Genomic DNA, 6,000 nt, shown 5'->3' on the forward strand with positions numbered 1-6,000 from the left:
TGACTGCCAAGCTTTTACTTAACATGCTGATGTTAGGAACTTGACTGCCTGACCCTCCCTCCCTAGCCAGGGAAGGAAAATGTGCATCCAGAAGGAACTTGGCTCTTGAGCATTTTAAAGGGAACCTACCCCTTCCCTAGTAGAGGAAGCAGATGCTTTAGCTCTTCAACCTGTACAGCTCTGCCAAAAGACCTCCGGTTGGGTGGACTTGCCACTGCTTAAATCTGCATTCCTTGTTTAATTCAGTGTTTACATTAGTTGATGCTGTTGTTTGCAGGGTGTTTTAAAAGTTCCAGCTTCCAGTGGTTGCTGCCTTCAGGCCAGCTGTGTGTGCATATGGAAGCAAGAGAGGCTGTATCCACAGGGAATCTCCCCTGAGCTGTGCCAGGGCAGTTAAAGCAGCCAATATGTAGATCTGTATGCTCTAGGAGAGGCAGACTGATACTCCTGTGAAAGCAGGAGTATTGAAACCAAGAGCAGTATTCTGCTGAATTTTCACAGAATCACAGAACAGTTAAGATGTGAAGGGACCTCTGGAGATCATCTAGTCCAACACCTCTGCCAAAGCAGGGTCACTGTCATGGTTTAGGATTGGTGTTCTTCAGTTAAGCGTTCCCATAGAAACAGTCCATACACGTGCTGCTTTCTCCCTTCCCCACTGTGGCAGGATGGAGAGGAGCACTGGAGGCATAAAGAGGTAAAATCACAGGTTGAGATATGGAGAATTTACTAGAAAAAAAACAATGAAATAAAAAAATTACCAACAACAACAGCAATACTAATAAGACAGTATACAAGACAGGTGAATAACTGACATGGGATTGCTTAGCACATGGAACCCGGTGCCACCTGAGGGCACACCCGGCACACCTCCATGAAAAACCCCACACCCCTCTGTCCCCACTGCACAGGGCCTGAGCTGGTATAGAATAACCTGGCTGTGCCATTCATGGCTGCTGCAAAAGTTAACTCTGCCTGGTGGAACCAGGACATTCACCCAGAGCCAGGGAGAACAGAAGCACTTCCAGGTGAGTTTTGAATATCTCCAGTGATGGAGACTCCACAACCTCCCTGGGCATCTTGTTCCAGTGCTTTCCCAGTCTCAGGTGAAGTTCTTCCTCATGTTAACATGGAACTTCTTGTGTTTGATTTTATGGCCATTATTCCTTGTCCTCTCACTTGGCACCACTGAAGAGTCTGGCACCATTCTTTTGGCTCCCACATCTGAGATGTTTGTATTTATGAGGTCCCCTCTCAGTCTTCTCTGCTCTGGACTAAACAGGCCCAGCTCCTGCAGTTTCTCCTTGTGAGAGAGATGCTCCAGACCCTTAATCATCTTTGTGGCCCCTACTCTCCACTAGCTTCTTGTTGTTCTTGTACTGAGAAACTGGACACAGCAATGCAGATGCGGCCTCACTAGGGCTGAGAAGAGGGGCAGGATCACCTCCCTATTGACCTGCATTGCTGGCAGTGCTCTTCCTGATGCAGGATCCCATCAGCCCTCCAAGGGCATTGCTGGCTCACAGTCAGCTTGTCATTCATGGAGACTCCCAAGTGCTTCTCAAAAGAGCTGCTCTTCAGGTCAGGCCTCGACCTGTGTTGGTACTTAGGGTTATTCCTCCCCTGTTGTAGTCCACTTGCCCTTGCTGAACCTCACTCGGTTTCTGTCCATCAACTCTCTAGCCTACCAAGGACTCACTGAATGGCAGCACAGCCTTCTGATACATCAGCCCCAGTTTCATATCATCAGCAAACTTGTTGAGGGTGCATTATACACCTTCGTCTGGATCATTGATAAACAAGTTGAACAACACTGGATCCAGTACTGATCCCTGGGGAATGCTACAGACCACAGGCCTCCAGATGGATTCCACTCCACTGACCCTCTGAGCTCTGACATTCAGCCAGTTCTTGATCTGTTTCACTGTCCACTCCCATCGTGCACATTTCCTGAGCTTACCTACAAGGATGTTATAGGAAACAGTGTCAAAAGCCCTGAAGCCAAGGTAGACAACCTCCATAGTGCCCCTCACCAACTCATCCTGCCATGCCATCACAGAAGGCCATCAGACTAGTCAAGCATGATTTCCCCTTGGTATATCCAAACTGACTACTCTTGATCACCTTTTCTTTTACATGCTTGGTGATGACTTCTAGAGAGATCTGTTCCATCACCTTTTCAGGGAGGGAGGTGAAGCTGACTGGCAGGTAGCTTCGGGTGTTCTCCCTTTTTGAAGATGGGGTAACACTGGTCTTTCTCTACTTATTGGGAACCATTCTTGTTCGCCATCATTTTCCAAAGATGATGGAGAATATCTTAACAGCGATATCTGCCAGCTCCCTCAGCTCCCAACCCTTTTTGACCATAGCGAAATCTTCCCTTTTCCAGCACTCCTCTCTGAACTCTGAGGTCTGGGACTCCTGAGAGCCGACCTCAGCAGAAAGGCGGAGACAAAGGAGGCATGCAGTAATCCTTCCTGACCTGTGTCTTCTGTAACTAGGACACCCATCTAGTTCAGCAGCATTTCCCATAATGTTCTTTTTGCTGCTGATGTACTTGCAGAAGCTCTTCTTGTTTTCCTTGATATCCTTTGCCAGATTCAATTTCAAGTGGATATTTTCTTATTGCATCCCTGCATACCCTAATGATGTTCCTACCATTCTCCCATGTGGCCTGTCCCTTTTTCTACATCCCATAAATGTTGTAGTGTGTTTTTGTTATGTTATTGTTTTCAATAGTTGGTTTTGTACCCCTGCCTCCGCTGAGGCATTGGTTTAGTCCCAGCTGTCAGTCCTCCTGCATACCTACCCCTTTTTCCAGAGATTTCCCTGTCAATTTTGTATCCTTTGATGCCTCATTGATTTAGTTGAACCATTCCCATCCCCTGTAACTCCCATTGGTTTCAACATTGTAATCCCCACTTTATGTTCCACCCAAGTCCCTTTGCTATTGGTTTCCTACCCTAAACTCCACCCCTGTCCTGTCCCTTAAAACCCACTACCCCTGTTCAGGGTCCTTGCCTCTGTTCTACATTTGAGTTATGGGTGGTTTTGTTTTCACTCTTATGCTTTAACAAACAATCCTCAGATAAACAAGCAAGGCCCATCTTGCTTTTCCATGTTGATCCTTTGGCGAGTGCTTAGGAGGTTTGGGGTCCTGGGGAGGTGTCACACCCCCATCAAGTGCATAACACTGAGCACACAACATCATATACATTGCTTTCTTCTGTTTGAGATCAACTAGAAGCCTTTTGCTCATCCATTCAGGTCTCTTGCCCACTTTGCTTGAATGTTTCATCATGGGGACACACTCGTCTTGAGCTTGGAGGAAGTGATGCTTGAATATTGGACCCCCTTATCTTGTAGAGCCCTAACCCATAGAACACTTAGAAGAGGCTGAAGTTAGCTCTCTAGAAGTTCAGGGTTCTTGTCCTTAGTGCTTTGCTTCCTTCATGAAGGATCCTGAGTTCCACCATCTCATAGTCACTATAGCCAAGACTGTTCCTAGACTTCTCATCTGTGACTAGTCCCTCCTGGTTTTTTAGTACAAGGTCTAGCAACATACTTTTCCTTCTTGGGTTCTCTTTCACTTCTGTCAAAACGTTACTGTCAATGGTCAACTTCCTGGACTGGGTGTGCTGAGTTATGCTGTCCCTCCAACAGTATCAAGGTGTTTGAAGTCTCCCAGTCTGTGACTGTGAGGCTGCTTCCAGCTGCCCACAGAAAGCCTCATCAATGTCCTTCTCCTGATCAGGTGACCTGCAGCAACCACCCACAACACTGTCACCCTTGTCAGCCTGCCCCTTAATACTTACCCATAAATTCTCAACTCTTTCATCTGCCCCTGGAAAGTGCTCAATACATTCCCGGTGCTCCCTCACTTAAGGAGCAATGCCATCACCTCACCACGCTAAGCTGTTCTTTCTATAAAGTACACAGGCATCCATGACAACATTCCAGGAACGTGAGCAGTGACATCAAGGCCCTGTTTAGGTTTCTAGCTCTTTTTTGTTCCCCATACTGTGAGTATTTGAGTACAGGCATTTCAGAGATGTGATGCAGCATCCAGGTTCCCTAGAAGGGATTTACCAAAGCCATACACACCTTGATGTAGTTAGCCCTGTGGTTCTCATATTGAGAGGCAGCCAAGGGAGATTTGTCACTGCACTGGCTCCCCAGGAGGAAGCAGTGGCAGGAGCATTGTCACTTCAGACACAACACATCCCCTGTCCTCAATCCTTCCATTTAAAGCCTGTCTCACCAAACTGGCCAGCCTGCTGCCAAAGATATTCTTTCTCCTTTTAGACAGGTGGTTCCTGTTTCTCCCTGATAGGTTATCTTCATTAAAGTACAGCCCATTGTCATGAAAGTCAAAAACTCCTTGATGGCACCAGTCATGAGGGGATTCCAATTCCTACCAACTTCTTTTGTCCCCTCAATCTTCTCCTTGTCCTTTCGCTTTTTTTTCAATTTACAAATTTTTATACTTTCTTCACCTGTGGCCTTTTTCTGCCAACAGGCAGCATAGGCTAGTTGTTCCACATTTGGACTTCCTTGTGTTCTTAAATGCTGACTCAGTTGGGAGCACATCCACTGATCATGTGTTCCATACCAAGGCCACTCTCCCTGTAACTTTAAACTTTGGCTAGACTTCTGTACAATTATGAACCATCTTGATTTGGTCTAGGCTTTTTGTGGTCTCCTGAGAATCCCACTTGTCTAACAGCTGTTCAAGTGGGCTATCAAGGGGGATACTTCTCACTTTCTCATTTCTTCTTAGGCAGCCTTCCTCTTTGCTAACACATTTACCCATTTTGTAAACCAATAAACTAAAACTTCAAAGGTGCCCCTACCCAAACAAATATATACTGACAGGCAACATAAGTTCGTAAGCAATTAAAAATTTCTTGACTTCCCTTACTTAACTTATTTTACCTCGAATTCTTAATGTTTAACACTTAAACGCAAATCCTTTTACTGGTCTGAACTTAATGCTTTTTCGACTACTCCTACACCTTTCACACATTCACCCTCACACAGGGAACAGGGTATTGGAATAAAGGATAAGGCTTACACACTCTTCTTTCACTCACTTTCTCTCTCCTTTGCCTGGGCAGCCTCTACTCACACTTGGTTGGCCCCTGCGGCAGTCCCCTGCCTCTGCTTTGGCCAAGGGCTTGGACTTCGTGCTGATCCCTTGGGGTCCGTCCTAGTGACCCAACCCCTGTGTACCCCCATGCCTCACCTCACCTCTGGGACTCTGAGCACACTTTGTGGCACATGATGGGGTCCCTAGCACTGGGGTCCTCTCCTTGGGCCCCAGGACCTTCCGTGCCTAGCCACCCACCAAGCCAGACCTATAGTCCAATCTCTGGGCTAGAGCCGTCCTGTCTCTAGTGCTGTGTCTCTCCTGACTTTTTTATGCGGAGGTAGGAGGGCACAGGAGACTCCATGGAGTTACCCAGGGATATCCCTTCCCTGTTACCAGGATCAACCCAAGCAGGGCACAACCCCTTTGCCTCCCACCATGTCTGGCTTGGCTGTCCCTCCCCTAGCAGAGAAGCCTTGGCAAAAGGGATGATTGGGTGTATGTGTGGTGTCCACCTTGCCCCCAGTGCTGACTCCTCACCCCTGTGCTTTCAGGCCATGGGTTTACGGCCCCCCTCCCTGGGACCATGGCAGTGCACCACCTACAATACGTCTGGCCCAGTCCTGGGAAGCAGGTACCTTCTTGGGCTTGTGGTACCAGCAGTGTCTAGGGGACACCCTGTAAACTCTGGTATGGTCTGCCTGCCCCTCCAAGGATGCACGTGACCCACACCATGCCTAAGGCTCTCCATGTGCCCGCAGCTGCCTAGGCTGCTATGGCCTTACCAGGTGAGGCCTAGCCCTAAGGTGTGTGGCTGACACCCAGTTATCCCCTGCCCGCCTGGGGAGCCCTCTTTGTCCTCAGGAGGCGCCTCACTTACCAATTTCTTTCACTTCCCCCTGTTCCCAACT

This window comes from Geospiza fortis, unplaced genomic scaffold (genome assembly GCF_000277835.1).
Source record: "Geospiza fortis unplaced genomic scaffold, GeoFor_1.0 scaffold203, whole genome shotgun sequence".
Taxonomy (NCBI): Eukaryota; Metazoa; Chordata; class Aves; order Passeriformes; family Thraupidae; genus Geospiza; species Geospiza fortis.